Source organism: Culex quinquefasciatus, chromosome 2 (assembly GCF_015732765.1).
Source record: "Culex quinquefasciatus strain JHB chromosome 2, VPISU_Cqui_1.0_pri_paternal, whole genome shotgun sequence".
Classification (NCBI taxonomy): Eukaryota; Metazoa; Arthropoda; class Insecta; order Diptera; family Culicidae; genus Culex; species Culex quinquefasciatus.
The window spans coordinates 114,541,268-114,555,421 of NC_051862.1; positions in this window are offsets into that span (position 1 = coordinate 114,541,268).

Below are 14,154 nucleotides of genomic sequence, written 5' to 3' on the forward strand. Positions count from 1 at the left end.
GTTGCACGCACACACTCTCACTTTTAATTTCTCGATTGTTTGTGTGCACAATAATGCGAAAGAAATAATTTCATGTCAACATAGAGTTATCTACGTGTGCATGTATTGCGTATACGTACACGAAAAAGATTGAGGTTAAATGTTGTACCGACTAGCAAAACAAATGGTGTGCTAGTGTGCGTGAGAGCGGGCTTAGATAACTCTATTACATGTTGAAGCATCTACATGCAATTTGCCTAATGTGTTTGGTCCAATAGTCGTTAAAAATTATTTTCACATTAGTTTAGAGAAGAGAAAACAAAAAGTTTATGAGCAATTCCAGCTCAAATCAGGAATTTTTCTGGTACTTTTGTTCCCGACCCTCTCCGATTTCATTGAAACTTTTTAGACATGTTATCCTAAGCCTATAAAAGCCATTTTTGTGTATATGAAGCTAGTTGCACTCGATAATGACATTTGAGAACGGCGTAAGGGTTTTCAATATTTTTTGTATTTTGTAATTTAAATATTGCTGTATCTCAATTCAATTCAATTCGGTTTTATTGGTGAATAATCAAGATACAATGAGTTATTTTGAAGTGCATAACAGAGTTTTGGAGTTCCTTACAGCTGTGTGTTGCATCATAATCCATTTAGGAACAATTATTTCTTTAACTAAGGCACTAGCAAGAGTAAGAAAAAACTATAAAAAAACTTACAGAAATTGCAAAGGAAAGGGGATAGAGGAAGAGAAAGCTTAATACTAGATCACAGAAAATTTATCCTTTGTAGATGTGTTTGATCATCAGTTCCCCAAGGGCCAGGAATTGTTCTGCCTTGTTCCGGCAGCTCCGAAACCGCGTCATCATCTCCCCCGCGAGAGCAAAGAACTCCGGCAGGGTGAAGAGATCTTCCCGGTGACTTCTTGCTGGGCCGTACTGCCGCTACCGGCAGCGACCACGCTGGCGAACGAACGCCCCCAACCAGGAGGGAACGCTGAGTTTTCCGCAGGAACCGTACGCTGTCCAGTTGCAGGAACGGCTGCGCTCGTACTTCGCTGAGGAGGGTGGGACGCTTTCTTTTTTCTCTTTTCCTGCTCCTCGAGGTAGGCCTTGCGCGCGACGCATCCGCGGTAATTGCCGGTATGGTTGCCGTCACAGTTCGCGCACTTTACGCGCGGCTTGGTTTGTTCTGCCTTGTCCCCCAAGTCCGCCTTTCGTGGCAGTGCGCACGCCTCCGAGAGGTGTGACTCACCGCACTTCACGCAGCGGGGCCGGAGGTTGCAGTTCCGCGAGCCGTGGCCGAATTTCTGGCAACGGTGGCATTGCGCTACGTCCGTTGGGTTCTTGGTGTAAAACCGCCAGTTTACCCAAAAACCGTCCAACGTTTTAGTCCGCCGCAGGTCTTGGATCTTGACAGTGCCGCGGTCGAAGTACAACAGGTACAGTGTGTGTGTACCTGTTACCGTTGTCTTGCGCGAGAGCACTTTAATCTCCCGCGGTTTTATTCCGGCGTCCGAAAGGTGACCCTTCAGGTCGGAGATCGGACGGTCTTGATAACCCTGCAAGACGACCTTAACAGGGGGCTTCTCGGGGTTGAATGTGTAGAAGTTGAAGTTGCTACGCTTCAATTCTTCAAACACCAGGTCGAAATTCTTTTTGGTCAGTGTGATCACTTGCACTGCCGACTTACCGATTTTCAGACAATATTCGAGGCCTTCCAGCAACTCGTCAACATCATCCGCTAACGTGTCCAAAACAAAAATTGGAGGTGGTCTACGTTCCGCTGGAGAGTTGTTCTTTTTTGACGTCGGCACTTTTTTCCGTGCACGACCATCATCGTCGTCGTCGTCGTCGGTAGTGCTGCTACCGTCAGAGTTGTTATTTTCTTCGTCGTCGCTCAGCATCTGGAACTCGTTCCTGATGGGGATATTGGCGGATGTTGATGTGCCACTGGTCGTGGCACCGGAAGTACCGGAACGGGTTCGCACTGGTGATCTTGGGACATATCCAGGATGTAGTAACTTTTTGTCGATGCCTTCAGCGCTGACGCTCCCCTGCGCGATGGCGGCCGACACGGCGTTGGTTTGTTTACCTTTTTGCACACGGCCGGTAGACGAACTTCGCGGGTTTTTCGAGGCCGCACTCGAACTGCCACGGCCACGGCCGGCCTTTGGCATGCTGGAGAAGCAAACTCGCGGGTAACCACAATCAATTACGGCGAAAAAAATCGAAAAAACGATGGAGCACTGAGCACTAGCTGCATGCTCTCGTGCGTACACGGAGGGAGAATTGCTGTATCTCGAAGCGGTTGCACCGTATAAAAAAGTGGTCAAAGACAAACTTGTAGGAAATTAGACGAGCTTTTTGAAAAAAATACACTGAAAGAAAAATGCACGCCAATTCTATGAGATTTTTCAATTTTTAAGTTTAAATGTTAAATTTTAAGCTGATGTCACGATTTTTTTTCGTTCAAAATTTTTGTGAAAATAGCCTAAAATGTGATAAAAAGGCTCATGAAAAATGCAGGATGGTATATCTCTCCTAAAAAAATAAAAAAATCATTTACTAAAACTGTTTTTTTGAAAAGTGGTCTAAACGTCAAAATGGCCAAAAACCGATAGTGGGAATCAATTCCCCAGACAATTTTACATAAAAGTCTCCATATTGACCATTGCCCTATGTCCAATCCTTGTAAAGATACAGCGGGATTCGAACTGACGACCTTTGGATTGTTAGTCCAACTGCCTACCAGCGACTCCACCGAGACAGGACCCATGGAAACGACTCTTACACCTGAACTGAGCTAACGACCTAACCTTTAGGTTAGCCCGGGGCCAACATTTACTTCCCGTCCGACGGAAGGCGTGATCAGACAAATCTCGTCTCGAAAAATGCCACCGGGACCGTCTGGGATCGAACCCAGGCCGACTGCGTGAGAGGCAATCACGCTTACCCGTACACCACGGTCCCGATAGCGTGAATTATACATAGAATTATTTTTGGTATGTTTTTTTTATGAAAAAATCTGCAAATTGTATTACAAAGATTTAAGAAAAATTGAAATGTTTAAAAGATATCGAGGAAGTTCAAGCGTAAAGTCAGGTTTAAGTGTTCCTAATGAACATGAAACATCAATCAACTGGGCTGAAAGCGTCACTCCAAGTTAATTATGTTAACGTATCTATGAAATCAGAAAGCCAATGTCCAAATTAATCCCGAAACATTTTGCAAAACTAGTCACCCGATTGATCCATATCAACACCAAATTTTCGTTCCCTCCAAATTAAAGGTGAGCATAAAAAAGCAATCCGCTTAAAAGAGCGGGTTCACTAGCGGGAAGCAGGAATTCCCAGACGGAAAGGGGACGCCTGGCGGGCGTTTTGTCTGGCCGACTGGCCTAAGATTGTTGCCAGAATTCTGGCGAATATGCAACAAACCGCACAAAGTGGACATACATACCATACCAAACAGCTTAGAACACCATACGCGGTGCCCGTGCTGTATCAAGAAGGTTGTTCCATGTTGCTCGGTTCTGGGCTGCAGCTCGCCAGTCTCCTAGGTTGCAGATCTTTCTTAGGTCCGCCTCGATCTGATTACCCCATCGTGCACGCTGCGCTCCTGCTCTTCGGCCAGTGCCGCCATCCGGTCGCGCGCGGTCAAAGAGCATCCTGACAGGATGGTCTTCATCCATCCTCGCGACATGGCCGGCCCACCTGAGCCTCCCGATTCTCGCCAGGGTGACGATGGTCGGTTCTCCCAGCAGCGCGTGCAGTTCGTGGTTCATGCGCCTTCGCCACTCGTTCTGAGCTGTACGTACTCCACCGTAGATCGTTCGCAGCACCTTCCGTTCGAAAACTCCAAGGGCTCGTTCGTCCTCTTGCCGCAGCGTCCAGGTCTCGTGGCCATAGAGGGCAACCGGTCTAATCAGTGTCTTGTACAGGGTCAGCTTCGTGGCGCGTTGCACTCGATCAGATGTCAAGGTTTTCCGTAATCCAAAGTAGGCGCGATTCGCGGAGTGGATACGAGTCCGGATCTCTAAGCTGGTGTCGTTGTCGGCCGTTACCAGCGATCCCAAGTACACGAATTCGCTCACCTCCTCTAGCACATCGCCATCCACAGCTAGAGGGGTGAGTCTTGGGGGGGTCAACGTCCTTTGAGCCCCTCCCCTTTCATGTACTTTGTTTTCGTCGTATTCATGGCCAATCCAATTCGTCCTGCTTGCGTCTTTAAGGCGGTGTAAACCCTTTTCACCGTCTCTAGGTCTCTCGCTATAATATCAATGTCGTCCGCATAAGCAAGAAGTTGGACTGTCCTGTTGCAAATCGTGCCTCTCGCGTCTATACCCGCTCTTCGCACAACTCCCTCAAGTCCGATGTTGAACAGCGCATTGGATAAGCCGTCACCTTGTCGTAACCCTTGATGCGATTGGAAGGGGTCCGCTAGCTCCCCTGCCACTCGCACGTGACACATCACACGATCCAAGGTAGCCTTGATCAGCCGAGTCAGTTTGTCCGGAAATCCGTTCTCGTGCATGATCTGCCATAGCTGTTCGCGGTCGACTGTATCGTACGCTGCCTTGAAATCGATGAAGATGTGATGTGTGGGCACGTTGTACTCACGGCATTTCTCGAGGATCTGCCGGAGCGAGAAAATTTGGTCCGTGGTGGCCCGAGCGCCAGTAAACCCCGCTTGATAGGGGCCCACGAACCTCCGTGCGTACGGTGTCAGCAGACGGCAGAGGATCTGGGAGAGGATTTTATAGGCCGCGTTGATAAGCGTGATACCGCGGTAGTTGCCGCAGTCCAGCTTATCGCCCTTTTTGTAGATGGGGCACACGACACCATCCATCCATTCTGCTGGTAGTTTCTCCTCCCTCCATATCATAGAAATCACCAAGTGGATCGCCCTCGCCAACTGCTCTCCTCCATATTTGAAGAGCTCACCGGGTAACCGATGTTTACCGGTGGCCCTGTTGTTCTTCAGCTGCCTGATCTCCTTCTTCACCGTCTCCAGATCAGGTGCCGGGAACTGTTCGTCGGCAGCGGGCGGTCCAAGTTGGGCTTCAAAGCCGTCTCCATGCGCTACATCGCCGTTGAGGTGCTCGTTGAAGAACTGCTGCCACCTGTTCAACACCTCGCCTTTGTCCATAAGAAGGTTTCCCTCGGCGTCCCGACAAGTGTTGGCTTGCGGCGCATAGCCTTTGCGGGACCGGTTAACTTTCTCGTAGAACTTACGCGTCTCGTTCTGCCGGAACAGCTGCTCCATTTCGGCGCGATCGCGATCTTCCAGCTGGCGCTTCTTGAGCTTGAAGACCGTTCTCTGCTGTTTCAGCGCTTGTTTGTATCTGGCCACGTTCTCATCAGTTGCAGCTCTCAGCTTCACCGCATAAGCTGCTTTCTTCTCGTCAAGTAGCCGCTGGCACTCCTCGTCGAACCAGCGCTGCTTTCCAACTCGGACCGTACTACCTAGCGCGGCTTCAGCGGCACTGCCGATGGCCGAGCATATTCTGCTCCATCCATCGTTGAGCGAGGTAGCGCCGAGTTCCTCCTCCGTTGGCAGGCTCGCTTCCAGCTGCTGCACGTAGTGCTGATCCGCAGCCGTGTCCTGCAGCCGCTCGGTGTTGAACGGCGGTGGGAGCCGGCTCCGTCGTCGGTGATACGTCGTCGACAGTTTTGAGTGCATGCTTGCACCCACCAGGTAGTGATCCGAGTGGATGTCCGCACCGCGGTACGTGCGGATGTTCCGTATGTCCGAGAAGAATCGGCCGTCGATGAGGACGTGGTCGATTTGTGTTTTTGTTCGTTGGTTAGGCGATGTCCAGGTGACTTTGTGGATGTCTTTCCGGGGGAAGAATGTGCTCCGTACCACCATACCGCGGGAGGCTGCGAAGTTGATGCACCGCTGGCCGTTGTCGTTCGTGACGGTGTGCAGGCTGTTCGGCCCGATCACCGGCTTGTACATCTCCTCCCTTCCTATGCGGGCGTTCATATCTCCGATGACGATCTTGACGTCCCTCTGCGGGCAGCTGTCGAACTTCTGCTCCAGCTTCGCGTAGAACGCTTCCTTCTCGGCATCGGATGATTCCTCGTGTGGGCAATGTACGTTGAAGATGTGATAGTTGAAGAAACGGCCTTTAATCCTCAATCTACACATCCGGTCGTCGATCGGCTCCCAATCTATCACACGACTCCGCATCTTGCCCAACACTATGAAGCCGGTTCCCAGCTTGTTTTCGGCTCCGCCGCTCTGGTACATGGTGAGCTCCAAAGCATCATCCTCCCACATCTTCGCTCCCTTCCAGCACATCTCTTGCAGCGCTACAACATCGAAGTTGCGGGGTTTGAGCTCGTTCAACAGAGCGTACTCATACCCATCGAAACGTAGCGATCTGCAGTTCCATGTTCCGAGTTTCCAATCGGTGTCCTTTTCATGCCTAGGTCTATGCCGTTTGTTCCGGATCCTTATTCCTTCTTGATTGTTCGTAATGGTTTTGATTTCGGTATGCAGCCGGATTGGGGCTGCGATACCTAGTCTCGGGGTGGGGCTGCCACCTTGAAGCTACCGAGACCCAGCTCCGGTTTTCTCTCGACACCGTAACGGGGCCTTTCTCTCGAGGCCTAACGGTATAGCTACACCCTCCGAAGAGGATGGAGCCCCCTTCCCTGTCAGCATACTACCATAGTTCCCACCGGGGTTGGTTACCCGATCTCTCCAATGGTTACTAGTATCCCGGCTAGCGCCGCGGGGAGGCCAGGGTATCGGAGTTACTGGACAAGAGGCTAATGGACCACTTGGTGGGTCTATTTTATTCCTGCGGTACTCGAAGTACCTATGGTACGCCATGTCCAGTCGTTCGCCAACCAGTGCACACGAGCTGTCAAATGACGCGTAAAACCTAATAGGTAGCGATTAATCGCTGGTCTAATCATAATCGTCAGGTTTTCAACACTGCCTCAAATCCGATCTAGTCGAACCAGTGTACCCAAGTAACCACAAACATTAAATCAAAACTCTAACTTCACTCTAACATAGCATGCCCGGTACTTTGAAGCTTTAAATAGTATTTTGAAATGCTTTGAAACATTTATGGCATGAAACATTATTGCTTACTCTATAATAACATATAGATCAGCCATTTAGAGCTTCGAAGCATTTAGCACAGAAATGTTTCAAAGCTTTATTAGGGTAGAGGACCCATTTTTCGCCCTGCTCCAGTTTTCGCCCACCTACTGGATTTAATCTGTATTTAGCTAACTTAAACCATTTTTTGGTTTAATTTATTATGCAGGTTTACATACTCATTCAGTTCTATCAAATATTAAAAAAAGAATATCAAAAAAAGCCTTATTGTAGCCGCCATATTTTTGTCAATTTCGACTACAGCGGGTATTAATGTGAATGAGGAAAAACAACTCATTTTGTCCGAAAATAATGTATCTGAATAATTCATTGCTTGACTGCATGTCTAGACTTCATGAAAATATAGTGATTTACCTTTTTAAAAAGTTTACCAATGGTTATTTCAAATCTAGTATTGTGTTATCAGATTTTATCTAGAACCAGTTTTCGTTTACCATAAAATATTATCTAATCGCAGCGAAATGTAAAAAAGTAAGTAAATCTTTCTCAGTTCCTGAGGGGAACACCCGTGAAGAGTATCGAGGCTGGCATTTACAAAGCGGATTCAGTGGCAGTTTTTCACTCAACTAATGTTAACATGTTTAGGTTAATGTTAACATTCCATAGGTCGCCTCCCTAAGGTGTTGTGATAAGGTCCAGTTTGTTACGATACACGACCTTCCCTTTACTAAGCAATCGAATCCAGAAGGGAAAAGATCACCAGTTGTGTTGGTCCGAGCCGGGATTTGAACCCCGATCTACCGCTTACGAGGCGGAAGCGTTACCACTAGACTACGTGGCTCGGTCAATTTTTGTGTTTCGTGTTGTTAGCATTTGTCTTTAGTTAATTTAAGTTTTATCATTAAGACCATAAGTTGTCGGATGATTCAAATAAACAAATAAACAAATAAATAAATCGTTTAATCCTGGGATGGGATACAAAAGAGAAAAAAACCTATTGTCAAACTAAACCACTTTCAACATGGCCGCTTCTGTCAACCTAAACCAGTCCTTTCTTATGAAGAGAAAATGAGATGTATTGTAATTTGAGTTGAAAAAAAAAACAATTTTAAAAAAATTTCACAAATAATTGTAAATTGCATTAATAGATTGATTAAAATATTTTAAATTAAAAGGCATTTAGTTCTATCGTACACCGAATGTCAACTTATCAACATTTTCATTTAAAAAAAATACATTTCATGAACTGACGATTCTTTTGCCCAATAGTTTTACTATTGTTATTTTTTGCGCGTTACATAGAAATGTCATCTAGATTGAACAATATTAAACCTGTGCTTCCCGTGAAATTAAAATTTTGCGTGAAGAAACAACATCGTAGAACCGGATTAAAAAAAAATTACTTTCTTTGCGTAGCGGGACAACGACCGTAGCAGATTTATAGATAAGAAAAAACTTCACCTCCCATTTAATGACTTGCAGGCTTTTTTAGGATTTTTTTAGATTGAAGTAAGAAAGCGCATTTAAATCATATTGTATTTTTCAAATCCAAATGAAAATTAAAAATCTTTCATATAAAAAACACTATAAAAATTGAAGAAGTGAACATTTTTTGACTCGTCGTGATCGTATCGTATCATTTACCTCGAGCGTGACCTCGAGTCATCTTTGATTTGCCAACCATTTCTAGTGATTTGTATCCGGCAGCTCCTTATGAACGGATCCACCGTAAAACGATGGAATATATTGCGGTTTCGGAAATAAATCGAATTTTCGCGGCGACTTATCTGACACTACGCTTCGCAAACTTATCAACTCTAATTCTGAGTGTAACAAGTTGTGTTGAACGCGAGGATAAACGTCACTGAAAAATATATTTTGTCGCTCTGGCACCAAATCGAAACGAGCGATTTCCACTCTCGCCGCACTTTTTCTCTCCGCCTTTTTTCTGTCAAGCTTAATAGCATCAGCGCTTGCGTGATGCCGTTGGAGATTTTGAAAGATGATATTGACCACTTCTGCAGGTAAAAATAGTAATATTTTATTTTGTTTTTAATTAAATAAACAAAAAAAGTTGGTCCATCCACCGACATGAATTTTCGTCAATCAAAACAGTATGGAGGCATCACAACAATGTTGGCTTACACACTGATTGAGTAATACCAAAGTAAACTTGACAGAAAAAGGCGGAGAGAAAAAGTGCGAGAGTAGAAATCGCTCGATTCGGTTTAGTGCAGGGGGTAGCGAAGAAGCCGCCATCTTGGAAGTTCAGATAACAAACACTCAGAATCAGTATTATTTATATTACTTTGGTAACACGAAGTGTGTTATCCTGGTTAAACTCAAAAGTCCCATGCAAATGTGTAAAACCAAACTAAAAAATGTGTAATGCCGATTCACAGTGTACGGGCGCACTGTTTGATCGACCAAAAGAAAAAAAGCAAAAAAAGGTAAACAGAAAAATCACTTTTTTCGACATGAATTTTCAACCAATATTGGGATGGAATCTCCAAGGATATGATAGAATTTGCCATCAGCAACACAATTCACGTGTTTTTTCAGGTATTTATCGTTTGAATTGCGGGAAATTTGAAAATCCAAAACCCAAACAATGACTTGTTATGGGCTACCATTTGACAGCTAGTGCTTTTGTTGTGGGCTCTCATTTGACAACCGTACTAATGTCGACTGTTGTCAGTTTGCTTTGGTCGGAATAGGGTTGCCATCCCCCCGGTTTAGTGCCAGAGCGACAATAAACTCAGGATTCTCCACCCACGTCCAACCGCAAATTTTAACAGCCAAATTAAAAAAACCTGCGAGGAAAAACTAAACAACATTTCAACCAATGAAAAAATCATCCGCATGCTTGAGCACTGAGTTGAAAAACATCATCAAGAAAATTTGATTTGTCAAGCTATCTGAATCACAGATTGCTTGATGTTTGTATTCGAACACGAATTTTCTTGCAAAAAACAGAAGAAGAATACACTGCCGTTTTATGGCGATATGATGTATACGCCATTTGGACATTTTCAATTTTATTGTACAGTCTGATAAAGAATCTTAAAAGCTACCTCCTGACGAAAGAATTATTCAAAAAACTGCTCTGGGGCCCATTTTATTAAGCAAACAAACAATGATGTATAAGCCAATTTCACTCATCATGATGTATACATTGAGAATTGATAGAAGTCAAATTCAATACATTCAAACAGTTGATTTGAGGTTTTGGGACCAAATCAAGACTGGGCAATATTTTATTTTATTATTTCGATTTAATTCTTAAGGGGACGTCCATTAGGCGTCATCCATAAAGTACGTCACGTTCTGAGCAAGCGTGACATTGCGTGTTAAAAGCATAGGGAAATCGTGACAAAGGGGGGTGGAGTAAATTTCGGCTGACGTACTAAATGTGTCGTACTTAATGGATGACACCTAATCCACATCCACGTAGACACTTTTTTGAAAATTCTAGACCCACCCACCTCCCTTGCGGACAATTGTTAATGCAAAAAATGTGATTATGGAGCGTAGAAAATCGCTAAGGGAGCGTTCTTTTATTACGTAACGCAAAAAATCTGATTTTTAGACCACCCCCCACGTAACAAAATTTCCATACAATTTTTTTTTTAAATGTATGGTCCGACCACCCCCCTCCCCCCCAACTGCGTTACGTAATTAAATAACGCTCTCTAATCTAATACAATTGCGTAATTCATCTTTTGTTTCAGGTTCCCGTTTTACTGGTCCTTCACCCGCTTCACCCGAAATCCTCTTCCCGAGCCGTAGCAGATTCTTCTTCGCAGGAATTGTTGCTGCTGAGCAACTCTCTACGAAATCGGCCGATTTCGACCATTTTTATTTTTTGTGTTTTTTTATTTGGCTAAAACATTGTGGGGGCCTTCCCTATGACCAAATAAGCTATTTTGCGTCATTGGTTCACCCATACAAGTCTCCATACAATTTTGGCTGCTGTCCATACAAAAATGGTATGTAAATATTCAAACAGCTGTAACTTTTGATCGAATTTTCTGATCAATTTGGTGTCTTCGGCAAAGTTGTAGGTATTGTTGAGGACTTTTGAGAAAAAAATTGGTACACGGAAAAAAAATTTGCAGATTTTTTAATCAACTTTATTTTCACTAAAACTCAATTTCCCAAAATACGTATTTTTTGATTTTCGAGATTTTTTGATATGTTTTAGGGGACAAAAATCCGCAACTTTCGAGCCATAGAGAAACATGGTCAAAAAATCTGCCGCCGAGTTATAAATTTTTGAAAAAATAGTGATTTTTGGAAAAAAATCGAAGTTTTATGCAAAAACAAATATGACATTATTTATCAATGCGAAATTGAATTTGCAATCGAAAAGTACTTTACAGATTTTTTGATAAAGGGCTCCGTTTTCAAGATGTAGCCACCGAAAGTTTCATTTTAGCGAAATATTTGCTGTTTTTCGATTTTTAAAAATAGTAACCATGAGTGACAATCTCTAAAAATATTTTTTTTTAAAGGTTCAGAAAATTTGCTATGAAATTGTCTAAGGCTGGATTTTCATGGATTGTGCAACGACATCAAGAGCACGAGCATCGAACCAACTCGATGCTCGTGGCTTGCGTTTCTTCATTTAGCTTAGACACAACCCCTAAATCGACTTTCCGGAATAAGGAACACTTGCATGCAAGTTAACGAAAGATGGAAAATGACAGATTCAAACGTAAACAAAGCAGCATTGGTGGCGATCGGAATTCCAGAACAACTTTTGAAATAAGCTGATGTTGTTCAATAAATCTTTTTCAAAAAGGCGTATGATTCGACTAGCGCATAATTTAATTAAATAAAACCTTTTGCCTCATGTTCGTTGCGAAAAATCATGCAATAAAGATGAGAGATAATAGAGTGGACAAAAAATTGGAAAAATTTTAGGAATTTTAAAAAATTTAAGTAATTTGAAAAATTTAAGAAATTAAAAAAAGTAAATCATTCAAGACATATGAGAAATTTAAGAAATTTAGAAAATTGAAGAAATTTAAAAAATTAAAGAAATTAAAAAAAATTAAGTAATTTAAGGAATTAAAGGAATAAAAGAAATTTTAGAAATTTTAAAAAATTAAAGAAATTATAGAAATAATAAAAAAATTATAAAATTTTTAGAAATTATTTAAATTTTAGAAATTTTAAAATTTTTAAGAATTTTAAAAATTTTAAAAAATCTAAAAATTTTAAAAATTTTCAAATTTTTAAAAATTTTCGAATTTTTAGAAATTTTAGAAATTGAAGAAATTAAAGAAATTAAAGAAATTAAAGAAATTTAAGAAATTTAAGAAATTTAAGAAATTTAAGAAATTTAAGAAATTTAAGAAATTTAAGAAATTTAAGAAATTTAAGAAATTTAAGAAATTTAAGAAATTTAAGAAATTTAAGAAATTTAAGAAATTTAAGAATTTTAAGAAATTTAAGAAATTTAAGAAATTTAAGAAATTTAAGAAATTTAAGAAATTTAAGAAATTTAAGAAATTTAAGAAATTTAAGAAATTTAAGAAATTTAAGAAATTTAAGAAATTTAAGAAATTTAAGAAATTTAAGAAATTTAAGAAATTTAAGAAATTTAAGAAATTTAAGAAATTTAAGAAATTTAAGAAATTTAAGAAATTTAAGAAATTTAAGAAATTTAAGAAATTTAAGAAATTTAAGAAATTTAAGAAATTTAAGAAATTTAAGAAATTTAAGAAATTTAAGAAATTTAAGAAATTTAAGAAATTTAAGAAATTTAAGAAATTTAAGAAATTTAAGAAATTTAAGAAATTTAAGAAATTTAAGAAATTTAAGAAATTTAAGAAATTTAAGAAATTTAAGAAATTTAAGAAATTAAGCATAAGCATAAGCATAGGTGCCCACCCGCAGTTGCTACTCCGTTATTGACCAGGACCTCCAGAAGTTACATCCACGAGCCGTGGAAGATAAGTGGGTGCTATCTTTCCTCGCTTCGCAACTTCTCAAAGGCCCCTATCATGCTGATCAATACCGGCGCCGGCCACGACCAGTGGTAGGGTCACGGGGAAGTGGATGGGAATGTTAGTCCGATACTTGAGTGATAGAGACCGCCCAATCGACTGCTTCTCCGACAAAGTATCACATGAGTTTTGAGGGGTTAGTAGATGAGTATGAGGTCAGGATTCACGAGTGGCAGTGATGTGACCATGAGCATTTTGTTTATCGGTTGAAATTTTAAATCTTAGGCAGCCGGCTGCGGAAAGATAAATAATTGATTATTTAAAAAGTTTGTTTTAATCGAACGCGTGCCAACCGAGCGGTAATGCTATGGGCTGGACTTATCAGTATATTTTTACTGTTGGTACAATTAAGATAACGCGAGCAAATGTCAAAAATAGTAGATGAGTTAATAATAAAGCTGCCAGTTGGAATAAATTATTACGATCAACGAATATAAACGAAAAGAAAACAGGACACCACGTAACCGACTGTAATGAAATTAAAACAATAACTTAAACGAACTTAACCGGCGACGTGTCTTCCTATCAACGATGATAAAAGAAGGACTTATAAATTTAAAATATAAAAAGACTCCAAAAAATACGTTGCATAGTAACCGCGAAGTCCCGCTACTCACAATCGAATCCGAAAGATAGCTATCTAGAATTTTAAATATAGTATTAATTCGACCGCGATCCTCCAGAAATTCTTCGTCGGCGTGCCTTCCGATCAACGGTGATGTAAGAAGGGCTTTATTCATTAAAATGATTTTATACCATAAGCCTTAAAACATATTCGTCGGCGTGCCTTCCGATCATCGATGATATAGAAAGGACTTAATCCAGCAATACGACTTGCTTGTCTCGAAAAAAGAATTCGGATCGTTTCTATCGAAAACTATGTAAAGAGAACAAAAATAAACTCATTGGCCAACGAACGCGCGAACTAAAAATAAAGAAAAAGAAGAAGACCAATCACCCCATGCACACAAACAGCGACACAAAAGAGATGAAAACAACACGAATCAGAAGAAATCCAATCACCCCATGTACACAAATAGCGACACAAAAGAGATGGAAAATAACACGAAAAAACAGGA